The following is a 16139-nucleotide window of genomic DNA, read 5'->3' on the forward strand; positions in this document are numbered from 1 at the left end:
TCGTGCTTTCATTAGCGATAAAATCCACTTTTTATGTTATGCAAATGAGTGTCCAAGGTGCCCAGAGGGGCGTTATTATTCTAATCTGGAGCCCAGTAACTCCCCAGTGCCCAGCCCGCCTTCCAATAGAGCCCAAGCACGTCTCTTCCAGCATAAGTAATTGCCCACACCCAAACTCTTTGCCGCCGCCCCCCTCCGCTATGTGAAATCTTACGCAGGCGCAGTACCGCGGACTGCCTGCGCCCAGGGCCGTCTTTGCCGCAGGGTAAAAGGGGCAGCTGCCCCGGGCCCAGTTGGTCCTGGGGGCCCAAGGGAGCTCTGTTTCCCGACTCCCATTCATTAGTGACTGCGTCGCTAGGTTAAAACATTCGGGGCCTGGGCCCCTGATCTTTTGTCCCAGGCCCCGAATGTCCTGCCTGCCTGCTAGATACAACTGTATTGCCGTACACAGAACGGCAATACATTTGAATCGAATACACTGGGTGTAGAGGTGAAGGACCTGTGGTGACATCACAGGTCATGTGATCAGCAAAGCAGGCTGTGATAGGATGACCTGGATGATGTCACCATCATGTGACCAGTGCGGGATTGGACCGAAGTGAAGAGGAGGAGGAGCCTAATGGTGTACACGAGGAGAGGTAAGTGAAGTGAGAGGAGTTGTAGTTATTTAACTAGGATGTATGTTAGGGCTGAAGGGAGGGATGTTATTGACATGAAACTATGTGCTTGAGGTGGCTGGGGGAGGGAGTGATGTTATTTACATGGGACTGTATGTTGAAACTGGATGGTGGGGGGGGAATGATGTTTATGTACATGGGACTTAATGTTTAGGCTACGTTCACACTTGGGTTTGGGGATCCGCTTGTGAGATCCGTTTCAAGGCTCTCACAAGCAGCCCCAAATGCATCAGTTTAACCCCAATGCATTATGAATGGATGCGGATCCATTCAGAATGCATTCGTTCGGCTCCGTACGGCCCCCCGTTCCGTTTTGGAGGCAGACCCCAAAATGCTGCAAGCAGCGTTTTTGTGTCCGCATGGCCTTGCGGAGCCAAACGGATCCGTCCTGACTTACAATGTAAGTCAATGGGGACGGATCCCTTTGCATTGACACAAAATGGTGCAATTGTAAACGGATCCGTCCCCCATTGACTTTCAATGTAAGTCAGGACGGATCCGTATTGGGACTTGGAAATTCTAATATAATACAAACGAATTGGTCCTGAACGGATGCATTCGTTTGTATTATCGGTGCAGATCCGTCCTGTACAAGTACAGGACAGATCCGCATGAACGCAAGTGTGAAAGTAGCCTTAGGGGGTGATGTTTACATGGGATTGTGCGTTGGAGGCGGCTGGGGAGGAGGTGATGTTATTTACATGGGACTGTATGGTGGAGGGGGGATTAAAACTGCAGGGGGCACTGCAGATCCAGGGGACATTATAGGCGGTCTTATTACTACTGGGGGCTCTATAGGAGGGTCTTATAGATCCGCCTTTTTTCTACTAAGCGCACTATGGGGGCCTTATTACTACTGAGGGGTCTGTAGGGAGCTTTATTACCACTGGGGGAACAATAGGGGGCCTTATTTCTACTGGGGACTCTGTGAGGGTATTATTAATATGGGAGGGCTCTTCTAATAATGGGGGCATTGTTGAGGAGCATTATCACGGTTGGGGCAGTGTTACTAATGAGGGCATTCTAGAAGGGAATTACTATTGGTGGGACTATGAAGAGCACTATTACTATGGGGGACAGTAATGTTTCTTCAGGATAGTATTTGGGGGGGATGGGAGGGGGGCACAGCAAGCAGCAGGATAACACTGTGGGGACTCCAGTTGGGGGATAATGATAGAATGTGAGGAAGCTAAGATGTCTGTGTGTCACACTCTGCAGAGACGAGGCGGCTGAGAGAAGTTGTCCAGACCGAGTGGAGAAGATGATGAGAGAGAAGATGATGACAGAGAGGAGACGTCACCTGGAGGCCCTGGACGTGACAGGTGTGTCCTGCTGTATAGCAAGTACAGCAAAGTGCGGGGGGGGGCGGGATCCAGGGGGCCCAAGTAAATTCTTGCCCAGGGTCCAATCAATATTAAAGACGGCCCTGCCTGCGCCATGTAGAAGCTCCTGAGGGCAACAGCTTCAAATGTGTCACTGGGCAGCTTATACATCGCGCAGACAGTCTGCTCTAAAGGAAGGCGGGCTGGGCACTGTACGGGGGAGTTCCTGGGCTCCAGATTAGGATAATAACGCCCCTCTGGGCACCTTGGACGCTTATTTGCATAACATACAAAGTGGATTTTATCGCTAATGAAAGCACGAAACTAAAAATTAAGACTACAGCAAGAAATAAGGTATTTTATTGTACATGGCAGTAGTAACACCTTAATATGCTCAAATCAGGTGACAGATTCCCTTTAAGAAAAATGATCAGATAACTAAGACAGATAAAACAAGTCCTTACATATAACAGTCAGGAATAGCTGCTAACTAGCAACTAATACAGCTCGTTCACCAAAGAAGTGGTCTTGAGTGGTTGGGTCTGACACATTGTATATTGAGTCTAGTTTCAACTTACGATGTGTCAGAAAAGACTATTATATGTTGAAAATATTGTTTGCTGAGGCCATTATATCTTGAGGGATCATAGATCATACATATACAGAAATGCATTTACCATACAAAAATATATGTTTAACCACCATGAGGACAGGTCATCGATATACTAGCACTGCATAACCCCTATAATACAATACAAAGTTCCATCTATTGTGTAGTGGAAGGAGATGGTTACTGTGATACTACTCCAATTGAATTAAATGGGAGCAGCATGGCAGTATCCCGCACCACGCACTACACAATGGATAGAATTGTGTAGTATCAAGGTATATTTCCGACACCAGAGCTACTCTCGAACCCGCTGATCATCAGGGGTGAGAGGTGTTGAACCCCCACCGACCAGATATTGATGTGCCTCGATATAAAAGGAGAGAAAAAAACCTGTAATGGTCCTCTGTGGGATGTTTAATGATTGTGTTTTTGTTTTTTTTATAAACCCAACCCTGTTCTATACTTTTCCACAGTGTTGTCTCTGACCTGTCTGGCGAGCTCCTTGGTCTTCAAGTTGCTCTCTTAGCAGTGTTGCAGATGCAGGGGCCATTCAGAACAGGAGTATTTATACTTACATCATGTGACACTGTGATTGCACCTTATTCAATGAATTATGCGACTTCTGAAGTTAATTGATTGGACCAGACCTTATTTAGATGTTTCATAGGAAGGAGTGAATAAATATGCACTCAAAACTTTTTCATTTTTATGTATTATATTTATAAACTAGATACTTTTTATTCCACTGTAACGATCTGGACTAAAATCTAAATTACAATCCAATTTAATTCCAGGTTGTAATGCAACAAAACATGAAAAACACCAGTACGGTGAATCCTTTCCAAAGAACTGTAACTAAAGGTGTCAACACTCCTTTAATTTCTCATAATTCCCACATACACATACATACACATTAGTTCAGAGAGAGGACAAAGATGCTTATCTCCTGGGAGAATAAAGGGTTATGGTGCAGAAGTTCTGCAATGCTGATGCCTCTCTCCACCGACATCATCTGTCAGGGGGAAAGTCTGGAACTCCCCATACACATTTGATGGTTGGCCAGCTCAGTATCAATAAGTACAATGTGTATGAGGGTCTCTAAAAACACTTTTTGTAAAGAAAGTAAAGAGACGCCCTGCATACTTCATGAGAAAGGAGAGGTATGACACTGAACTCTCTCTAATTGTATTATTCAGTTAACATAGTAAGGCTGGTAGATCAGGGCAGGTGGCAAATAGTGAGTTTTTGAAGCTTTAAAAGGGCTTTCCTAGATTTCCTCTGAAAAGGTCATCAGTATCTGGTCAATGGGGGTCCAACGTTCGTGACTTCCACCAATCAACTGTTTTGAGAAGGCAGCAGTGATCCTGTGAGCGCCTCTGCCTTCTCGCAGCAGCGACTGTACTTGGTATTGCAGCTCAGCCCCATTTACTTGATTTCCTCTGGAAAGGTCATTAGTATCTGGTCAATGGGGGTATAATATTTTTTCATTTGATGTTTGCAATAAATACACTTCCCTATAATACTGGACTAGGAAAAGCAGAGAGAAGGCGGTAGTGCTCACAGAAGCGCCACTGCCCTCTCAAACAGCTGATCAGCGGGGTCCCGGGTGTCGGACCCCCACCGATCAGATACTGATGACCTATCCATTGACAAAGGCTGAGATACAGCCGAAATGTTGCTGCTTAATTTTATGGCACACTTTCTGTAAAGTCTGTCTGAATAAAGGATTCACCATAGATGCTGCCGCTACCTCTCGTTATTTGCTATATGGTTGACTGCTGAGGATCTGCGGTCGTGGTTTGGCTGTTGCATTGCCATGGTGGACGTTTGTGTCCGTGGGTGCTGCTCTACAAACACTTTTGTTTACTATACATAGGATAGGCCATTAGTAAAAAAATCTCCCTTTAAGGCCCCTTTCACACGAGCGTGACGGATTAGGTCCGGATGCGTTCAGGGTGCGTTCAGTGAAACTCGCACTATTTTGCAAGCAAGTTCAGTCAGTTTTGTCTGCGATTGCGTTTAGTTGTTCAGTTTTTTCCGCGCGGGTGCAATGCGTGATAAAAAACTGAAAGTTTACAAACAACATCTCTTAGCAACCATCAGTGAAAAACGCTTCACACCCGCACTTGCTTGCGGATGCAATGCATTTTTCACGCAGCCCCATTCACTTCTATGGGGCCAGGGCTGCGTGAAAAAACGCAGAATATAGAACATGCTGCAATTTTTACGCAACGCAGAACTGATACGTGAAAAACAATGCTCATGTACACAGACCCATTGAAATGAATGGGTCAGGATTCAGTGCGGGTGCTATGCGTTCATGACACGCATTGCACCCGCACGGAAAACTCGCTCTCGTGTGAAAGGGGCCTAACAGATTTGTAATTTTGTATAACCATACTGTATGCTACACTAAACATGGCTATATAATATGGTTGGAGGGGACATTGTTCCAGGGCATGGGCAAGCAAGAAAGAGAGATGAATGATCCCCCTTTATTCCTCTTGGGTAGGAATTCCAAGACCTGAATTGCAGTGACTTTCTAATCTGGCCTCAAGTGTATCCTTATTCTTACTTAGTTACACTTCAGGGATCCTGAGATTTGTTTAATTCTGTAGTTTAAAACTCCATAGCTAGTCATGTCCCTCAGCATACCAAGTACGGTATAAATTATCCATACTTCTTAGGGTAGAGTCTTTTCTGAAATGAGATGGTTGTTGGTGGCTCATCATCTAAAATTCCTTATAAGTTGTTGTAAGAGGTGGAATCGTTATTTGGCTCACAGATGGGTTCCTAAGGGGGAAGCCTGTTTGTACCATTCTAGAATTCCCCTACATACCAGCTCCTTTAGGCCCCTTTCACACGGGCGTTGCGGGAAAATGTGCGGGTCCGTTGCGGGAACACCACATTGTAATGCGTTTTGCACTCGCGTGATAAAAATCGCGCTTGTTTGGTACCCAAACCCGAACTTCTTCACAGAAGTTCGGGCTTGGGATCGGTGTTCTGTAAATAGTATTATTTTCCCTTATAACATGGTTATAAGGGAAAATGATAGCATTCTGAATACAGAATGCATAGTAAAACAGCGCTGGAGGGGTTAAAAAATAAATAAAAAATAAAATTTAACTCACCCTAGTCCACTTGTTCGCGGCCCGGCATCTCCTTCTGGCTTCATCTGATCTCTATGCAGCAACAGGACCTTTGGTGACGTCATTCCGGTCATCACATGGTACGTCACATGATCTTTTATCATGGTGATGGATCATGTGATGACCGGAATGACGTCACCAAAGGTCCTGTTGCTGCACAGAGATCAGATGAAGACGAAGGAGATGCCGTGCTACGCGAACAAGTGGATTAAGGTGAGTTAATTTTATTTTTATTTTTTTTAACCCCTCCAGCTCTGTTTTACTAAGCATTATGTATTCAGAATGCTATTGTTTTCCCTTATAACCATGTTATAAGGGAAAATAATAATGATCGGGTCCCCATCCCGATCGTCTCCTAGCAACCGTGCGTGAAAATCGCACCGCATCTGCACTTGCTTGCGGATGCTTGCAATTTTCACGCAACCCAATTCATTTCTATGGGGCCTGCGTTACGTGAAAAATGCACAAAGAGGAGCATGCTGTGATTTTCACTCAACGCACAAGTGATGCGTGAAAATCACCGCTCATGTGAACAGCCCCATAGAAATGAATGGGTCAGGATTCCGTGCGGATGCAATGCATTCACCTCCCGCAACGCATACGCATCACTTGTGCGTTGCGTGAAAATCGCAGCATGCTCGTCTTTGTGCGTTTTCGGGATGGTTCACGTCACGGATTGCACCCGCGCGGAAAACTCGCTCGTGTGAAAGGGGCCTTAGCAGCAAAAAAATGCTACAGACATGTTACATGTTTAGAAATTTCTAAAATATAAACACTTTTTTTGTAGTAGTGTTTCAAGCCGTCTTACTTTAATTTCTTTCAAAAGACAGGAAGCTCTGGCTGTATATTTTATTTTTTTAATTTGATATTTGCAATAGACTTCTCTATAAGAACAAAAAGTCTGAAAAAAAACACAAGTAAAATGTATAATTTAAAAATACCACCCCAAAAACGCTAAAAGAACCCTCTTAGTGTGGAAATTTTAAAGATGTTCTCCACTTTTGCTATATTGATGGCCTATCCTCAGGATCATCTGATCAGCAGGAGGGCCGGCAGTCAGGCTCCCGCCAATCAGCTGTCTGAAGAGAAACCAGTGCTCGCCATCAAAATTGCAGCAGCGAGCAGGTGTAATTGTAGCTCCGCTGCCCCATTCACTTCATGGAGCCATCCCATTGAAGGGAATGGGACAGTGGAGCTGTTATCACATCTGCTGATCATTGCAATGTTGACGGCCAGCAGGTAAACAGAGAAGAGAACACAGTGCTCGTACAGGGGTGCCGGCAGTTGGACCCCTGCCAAACTGAGGCTACTTTCACACTAGCGTTCGGGTGTCCGCTCGTGCGCACCGTTTGAAGGTGCTCACGAGCGGCCCCGAACGCATCCGTCTGGCCCCAATGCATTCTCAGTGGAGGCGGATCCACTGAGAATGCATCTGCCTGCCAGCGCTCAGCCTCCGCTCCGCTCAGTGAGCGGACTCCTGAACGCTGCTTGCAGCGTTCGGGTGTCCGCCTGGCCGTGCGGAGGCGAGCGGATCCGTCCAGACTTACAATGTAAGTCAATGGGGACGGATCCGCTTGAAGATGACACAATATGGCTCAATCTTCAAGCGGATCCGTTCCCCATTGACTTTCAATGTAAAGTCTGAACGGATCCGCTCAGACAACTTTCACACTTAGAAAATTTTCTAAGTTTTAATGCAGACGCATCCGTTCTGAACGGATGCGAACGTCTGCATTATCGGAGCAGATCCGTCTGATGAAACATCAGACAGATCCGCTCCGAACGCTAGTGTGAAAGTAGCCTGATATTGATGACCTAATCTGAGGTTAAGTTATCAATATAGCAAATGTGGAGAATCCCTTTAAAATGCTAGCAAAACGTGGAATCAATTTAACAGTACACTGTCCCTTTAAGCCAAATAACTACACACTCACGAAAGAATAAAAAATGCATCTTATCTTGGTTTGTGCATATTCTAAATTCTTATCAGACGCTGTACATTCCTTCCTGATAGATGAAAATAGCGAAGGAAATAGAACATAATCAGTGACATAACTACCAGGGAAGCAGCTGCTTCAGGGCCCGGGCTGACAAGGGGCCCGGCTGCCCAGGAGCAGTGTCTCAGACAACTTAACATACAGTCTTAGGCCCCTTTCACACGAGCGAGTTTTCCGCGCGGGTGCAATGCGTGACGTGAACGCATAGCACTCGCACTGAATCCTGACCCATTCATTTCAATGGGTCTGTGTACATGAGCGTTGTTTTTCACGCATCAGTTGTGCGTTGCGTAAAAATCGCAGCATGTTCCATATTCTGCTTTTTTCCCGCAGCCCTGGCCCCATAGAAGTGAATGGGGCTGCGTGAAAAACGCATTGCATCTGCAATCAAGTGCGGGTGCGATGCGTTTTTCACTGATGGTTGCTAAGAGATGTTGTTTGTAAACCTTCAGTTTTTTATCACGCGCATGAAAAACGCATCAAAACGCATTGCACCCGCGCGGAAAAAACTGGACAACTGAACACAATCGCAGACAAAACTGACTGAACTTGCTTGCAAAATAGTGCGAGTTTCACTGAACGCACCCTGAACGCATCCGGACCTAATCCGTCACGCTCTTGTGAAAGGGGCCTTAGTTCGAAGCTGTGCCCGACTCCTTCACATACTGTGCGTTGAAAGTCACATTGGGGGCCCTCGCCAGGCTTGTTATCCATCATCGATCATCCATTCATTAAAAGAGGGCCACCCAACCACTCCACCCCATCCCCATACATAGATTCCTTACTGGCACTGCCAGACTGTGCCTGCATAGCGCACCACGCCACCAGCTAGAGAAAAGTACAAGCTGGCAGGCGCAGAGCGCTATGCTAATTAAGCCCGCCCACCAAGTTCCTGACCTAAAGAAGAAGGGAGCGACAGGCAGGGGAAGCAGAGCAGCAGGCAGTAGTAGGACAGCAGCGCACATCACTCGGCTTTTCAGGTATGTGCGCACTGCCTGTGCCCCCCTAGCTCTTACCTGTACCCCCAGCCATTGCCTGCAGCCAAGTTCTGGGCATGAGGAGGAGGTAAGGCAGTGGGCATGCAGGGCAGGGTGGAGTAGAAGAGACTGTGGAGTCCTGGACACTGTGTGAGACTGGGAGAGTAGAGGAAAGCAGGCCAGGTACAGCAGATTGCAGGCAGTGTAGCTGCCACAGCCACCCCAGCCTCCTGTATTATATGCATCTCTGCTATAATACATAACAGAAGGCTGGCACAAGAAGGAGTGGGCAGAGGCTTCGATGGCTTCCTGTGCCAACTGTCTGTAATAAAGCATGCGGTAAATGGCAGCCTCCCCTCTCTGCTCGCTGTTCTGCCATCTATTACTGCTTATTTTGGCACTTTTATATATGCACACGTGAGGGCAGGATGGTCCTGGGCTGGCATCGGGTGTGCACTTATATGTGCCATAATAAGCACTAGTACAAACAGCGGGCAGAAAGGGGAGGCTGTCATGTACTGCAAACTATAGACAGGAGACTGGCAGAGATTGGGATGAAAGTTCAAATCACCCCCTTCCCAATGTTTTATATAAAGATAAACCTAAAAAAAAAAACATTTCACTATTAAAATATAAAAATACTAAAAACACGGTTTTGGTGACCAACTCCCCACCTCGCCAATACACACATACACCAACCAAAAAAAATAATTAATAAGGGCCCATGGACACGACTGTATGCCCTCTGAGACATACGGTTTGTGAACGGGCCGGGGTGGGGGGCCCGTACAAAAATTTTCTGTGGGGCCCAGTCACTTCTAGCTATGCCCCTGAACATAATTCATGTTAGTTTTCACTGTTACTGCAGCAAAACTGCAACAAATCCATAGTACAAAATGCACACTATAAGGTATTGTTTAATTTCAAGTACTCATCATTGCTCTGTGTGAATAATTTAAGTGGCTGTCCCGGATTAGGAAAAATTGGGGCACAGATAGGGGATGGCATAAAATAACAAAATAATTATCAAATCAATGTCAAGCCCTCACTTGAGCTCATGGTGGGTTCTGGTTCATCCCTTTAGCTCAGCGGTTCTCAACCTGGGGTCGCGACCCCTTTGGGGGTCGATCGGCCCTTTCCGGGGGGTCGCCTGAAGCTTCCTATTGTGGGTCGCCCGCACAACGGCAGCGGCCCCTTATCCTCGTGCACAGGAAGTGATGTCCTATCACTGCCTGTGCTTGAAGGAGCCTGACGTCTGGACGGGTAAGTCGGGCCGCCTGTCTGCTGAGGTCCGAGTTTTTTCGTTAATGACACCGCCGCTGAGCACCACTGCCACCAATGATTTAATTGAGCCTGGCTAATTTTATTTTAATTATTTGGCTGAGCAAGGCTTAATTTATTTGGGGGGACATGAAGCACCGCTGATTTATTTATTTGGGGGACCCTGAGCACTTCTGATTTATTTATTTGGGGGACCCTGAGCACCATTGATTTATTTATTTGGGGTGGGGACCTGAAGCACCGCTGATTTATTTATTTGGGGGACCCTGAGCACTTCTGATTTATTTATTTGGGGGACCCTGAGCACCATTGATTTATTTATTTGGGGGAACCTGATGCACCACTGATTTATTTATTTGTGGGTACCCTGAGCACCGCTGATTTATTTATTTGGGGGAGACCTGAAGCCCCGGTGATTTATTTATTTGGGGGACCCTGAGCACTTCTGATTTATTTATTTGGGGGACCCTGAGCACTTCTGATTTATTTATTTGGGGGGGACTTGAAGCACCACTGATTTATTTATTTGAGGGGTACCCTGAGCACCACTGATTTTTTTTTTTTTTTTTTGGGGGGGGGGGGGGGGGGGGGGGGGGGGGTCTACTGTGAGCACCACTGAGTTATTTATTTGAGGGGTACTATGCGCACCACTGATTTATTTTTTAGGGGGTTGTTTATTATTTATTTTAAAGTTTTATTTATTTGGTTTACAAATATTTTGTATTTATGCTAAAGTTCTGTGGTTATGAATGAATACTTGTGTATTTTAATTAACATTTGGTGTATTGGTGCCTGTGCGTGTTTTTGGTGGGTCATCATAACAGTAGCAAAATTAGTTATGACGTAGCAAGGAAAAAAATGTAATGGTTGGGGGTCAGCACAACATGAGGAACTGTATTAATCGGTCACGGCTTTAAAAAGGTTGAGAACCACTGCTTTAGCTCAAGAAGATTCTAGTGTTCTTGGAGTAGGCAGCTGTGAGGAAAGGCCTGGAGGAGAGAGGAGCTGACTTCAGGTGCTTTTTCCCCCAGGCATTTAGCTAGAAGCTTATGGAGACAACTAGTTCACCGTGTGTGCTCTGCTGCTTTTACAGAAAGAGAATTTTATAGCTACAGTTTGAGGTCAACAAGGTAACCAGTGTAAACCTTTACAAACGTTGCTACTGCAACAGGGAAACAAGTTAAGACACTCCATGCACTTCAACATTTTAGCCAGTAAGGTGATCTACGTACAGCTTTATTAGGCCCCGCTGCAGTAGAGGGATAACAAGTTCAGACACCCTGTACACCTCAGGTATGATGTAGCCATGTATCATATTATAGGAACTGTACGCATGGTACTATGCAAATTGAAGACATTGTGAAAGATTACAGTTGTTAGCCAGAAATTCCAATACTAGATAATGTAGCAAGAGAAAGAGTAATCTGAGGGCCATTACTTCCAACTACTTGCATGGACATCTGTGTGGATGTTACACTGTGTACAGATAATTGCTGAATGTACTACAATTCCTATTTGGTGCACAGTAAAGAGATTTTTCTTAAGTTCAATCAGGTCTGGTCAATGACTCTCCTAGAACCACACCCTGGCCATTGCACCATTTCAAGCCCTGCCTTGCACCCTCATGGACATTTAACATCAAGAGCAGCTACAGGGAGTTCCCCTAGTGAACACAGGGTGCCCCTCCTTCACTGGACCAACTCCAGGGAGCAACAACCTGAGGGAGTATATGGTGACACAACATCATCATCAGGGCCACTACCACTCAAATTCTCTTCTTTTGCTCCTCGGGTGCTTGATGCACCAGGAGCATAACCAGAATATGCTGGGCCATATTCGTCCTCAAGGCAGATATCATAAATATCTACAGAGGGTCATTGAATTTAATAAATATAAAAGAAAAAATGGCAGATCACACTACTAGGTGAAATGTATATAGAGATACAATTAAATAATCAATATCAGATTGGCAAGGGTTTGACTGTGAGGAAGCTGCTGCACTCATATGAGCACAGCAGTCTCCTCACAGCTTACCAAGCATAACACCGTCCCTTGGATAGTGACTGTGCATGGTATTGCAGTTCAGCCACTTTCACTTGAATGGGACTGAACTGCGCATAGCCCATGAGACCAATCAACGTGATGTCACAGCCTTGGAAAAAGCCATGGTGCTCATCGGAGCCCCACCGTCTCTTTTAACAGTTGATCAGTGGGGGTCAATGAGTTGATGTGCCATAGAGACATATTAAAGGTTTTGATTGGTGAGGGTCGGAAAGTTGAAAACCCTCACAATTACTAGAATGAGGAGAGAGAAGCACTTCTCTCTCTCTCTCCTCACTGCAGGAGACAGAATGGAAATCGACTCATAGGGCCAGATTTATCATTACTCTGACAGCTCACTCCACTTTAACATATGGCTAAAGTCAGTTTTAGCCAAGTCAGATTTATGATCGGCCCTTTAAGACTGTAATAAATGTGGTTTGACGGTAGCAGTTTATCCGTCAGTAAGCAGCTTTACAAAAGTCGCACGTTTTTATGAAAAAGTCGCATGTTTTTATGAAAAAGTCGCATGTTCTATTAAAAAGTCTCATAAGATAAGCATGGTCCTCACTGGAGTGAAATTGGGACTTTTTTGCGACTTTTTTGAGACTTTTTTAAATAGTCCCAATAGTAAATCTGTCTAGAGATTCATTTACATAAGAAAACACGCCCACTTTCAGAAAACTGGCGAGCATAGTGCAGAGCAGAAAAAAGTTGCAAATTTGTGCGCAGTTTTATCGTTTGGGACTTTTTCACTCCATTATTCTGACCTGAGCTAATGATAAATCTGGCCCATAGACTTTCTATTGAGTCTGTCTTGCTTTCTCTTCTGCAGAGAGGACCATATGTGAGTGCTTCTCTCTCATCAGTTTATTAAATGTGGAATCTCCCACCAATAAAAACTTTTGAAGTGTCTCTATGACATATCAGAAGTTTTCTGAAAACTCAGCGACCCTTTAATACTTTAGCACACAAAAACATTTTGGACATTTGTAAATTTGCAACTTTGTGGGAATAGTTTGGGGAAGGCAGTTTTCTGTTCCAGCATGACTGTGCCCCAGTGCACAAAGCAAGATCCATAAAGTCATGGTTGGGCGAGTTTAGCATGGAGGAACTGGACTGACATGCACAGACCTGCCCTATTCCAGCTTCTCGATCAAAATCCTTGTTTGATCTCACAAATGTTCTTTTGGCTGAATGAGCAGTCAAAATCTAGTGGAAAGCCTTCCCAGAAGAGTGAAGTCTATTATAACAGCAAAGCATGCCCCAACTCCATATTAACGTCAATGGTTGCAACTAGTAAAGGTGTAACGATCATACAGTATGTTCACATAGTTTTGGCCAGTTCGTGTAGTTGTCCTTTCATTTGGGATTCCAGGTACCACATTCCTAGTGATTTTTTTGATCATAGTTTATTTAGGAGAATGTTCCTGTCCCATATTCAATAGCCCGGAGGGAAGGGCCAGGGTGCAGTATGTCTGTAAGAATATTTTTGCATATAATACCAATTAGTCATTACAGAAGCTTTTCTTTGGAATCAGACCAGTCAGAGATATCTCACAAGAACTGAATTGGTGGAATACATGGCAAGTGTAGGCACAAATGCTTAAAGGGGTTGGCCACTATATAAGTACTTTCCACTAGAGGTAGGGTTAAAAAAAAGAGTTTCCTAATATACTTTATTAAAAAAATCTGAATGGTAATGTTTTTATAATGAGCCCTGCCCCTCAGCCCCGCTCCGCTCTACGCGACATAGAGGAGCTTTAGAGAAAGCTCGTCCATGGCTTTATTCTAACTGCACATGCGCTGATTTTCCTAATAAGAGCAGCGCATGCCTAGTCTGCCCCTGGCTCGTTCCCTGCTCCGACTCTGTCTCTACAACTGGTTTATTCCTGTCAGAGTTCAGAGCGGGAAGAAAAGTAAGAGCGCGTCTGAACCCCGGGCTCATTATAAAAACATTTCCATTCGGAATTTTTTTATAAAGTATATTAGGAAACTCTTTTTTACCCTACCTCCCACTATATAGTTGAAAGTACTTATATAGTGGCCAACCCCTTTAATGGTTACAAGTTTGTCTAACACAGATGGTAAATACAATCGGTTGTTACAGACACATCAGGCTATTATTGTTTACAATCATTCTGGGATGGCATGGCCCTTGCAATGGTACTCATGAAGAGGAACAGTTCTTTGCTCAATGTAGTCCCTCCCTGATGCACAGTGTTAGTCTCTACCACCGGATTAGTCTATACCAGTGTTAGTCTATACCACCGGATGGTAGTTCCTTTTTGGCAGCACTCCCAACAGCTCTGCTCTTGTTCCCTTGCAGCTAATTGTGGAATTAGACAGATTGGAGGTATTTTACCAGCCCCGCTCATCACTTCTGCTGTCTTCTGGGCACTCTGATCCATTCTCCTGCAGACTCCGCTGTGGCACTCCTTCTCCAGTGTTCACCTCCTAAACACTGTTACTACAGTGACCATCTCCAATAATCCCAGTCAGGGACCTTGATTCTAAGCCTGGACTGCCCAATCTTTGGCACATTCCCAGCAGGTGCTCTGAGGACATGTGCACAAAATTCCAGCAACACTTCTTGCTGTAGAAACTCTCTTCTACAGCCATGAATCTAGCAGCCTCCGTACGCTGCTCTGCCCTGCCACAGTGCAGTACTCCAGACACAGGGGGTATCTGCCATTGGTTGTTTTTTTTATGTTTTACCATTTGTATACACTGTACACCAGTAGGTGAGGTATGGCTGGCAGTGTTTGGTATTAAGAATGGGACTAAACATCCCATTCTTCCCGTCTTGGTAGGAGTGGGCTGGTCTTAGTCTGGATAGTGAGCAGCAAGGAAGCATGTCCAATTGCTCCTGCTCCAAGGATCTTAGGAGATCAGGTTTTGATCCAACTGTTCTGTAAGACTACTACTCCAGAGTAACTGCAAGAATACGAAATATACAGATACGTGAAAAGCAAAATCATTCTACAGTCAGCAGTGACCAGTAAGACACAGCTCTGTAGACCCTGCTGCAAGTGAGGAACTATGGCTCAGACACCCATCGCCTAGATTACCTCCCGGCCAGACCAACTCAAAGCCTGCATTACAAAGTGGACTCCTATAGCCACAAGTGCCAGTTTATAGTGTTAGCTGGAAGTTCAGGAGAGAGACATCAGCAAGACCGCATATTAGAGGTGCCATTATCTGCCACTTTGCCAGCCATCATACTTCATCATCTGGGAAGAGGAACTGCACTGGATACAATTACTGCTGGATGTAAAGAGAAACTTGTATTCTTCTACTTATGGCCTGATTTCTTAGACCACCTTTTCACTGCACAGATCCCCATGAAGCAATGGCCTGAGTGAGAACACCATGACACATTGTCTCATCAGGGTCACTACTACTCCCATCCTCTGCTCCAGCCTCACACTGCAACTGGACAAGTTGCATCTAACCACCAAAGCCCCATTTACACTTCCAGTGGAATCCAGACATTTTCTGGAGTTTACCTGGAGGGGCTATATGTGTGAACGCACACATCCGCAATATCTATTCCGGACTTTACCCAGACTTTTTCTCTCCAGAGCCCTAGTACTGACCCCGGGTTATTTCTGAGTGAGTGAATGTGTGAAAACAGCAGTCATGGATCTGCACAAACGCATCCGTTCAGATAATACAACCGCATGCATCCGTTCAGAACGGATCCGTTTGTATTATCTGTAACATAGCCAAAACGGTTCCGTCTTAAACACCATTGAAAGTCAATGGGGGACGGATCCGTTTTCTATTGTGCCATGTGAAAACGGAAAAGGCCAGTGAAAATGGATCGGTCCCCATTGACTTACATTGTCTGTCAGGACGGATCCGTTTGGCTTAGTTTCGTCAGATGGACACCAAAACGCTGCAAGCAGTGTTTTGGTGACCCTCCAAAGCGGAACAGAGCCAAACTGATGCATTCTGAGAGGATCCTTTCCCATTCAGAATGCATTAGGGCAAAACTGATCAGTTTTGGACCGCTTGTGAGAGCCCTGAGCGGATCTCACAAACGGAAACCAAAACACCAGTGTGAAAGTAGCCTAAGCTGGC

Source organism: Bufo bufo, chromosome 2, assembly GCF_905171765.1.
Source record: "Bufo bufo chromosome 2, aBufBuf1.1, whole genome shotgun sequence".
NCBI lineage: Eukaryota > Metazoa > Chordata > Amphibia > Anura > Bufonidae > Bufo > Bufo bufo.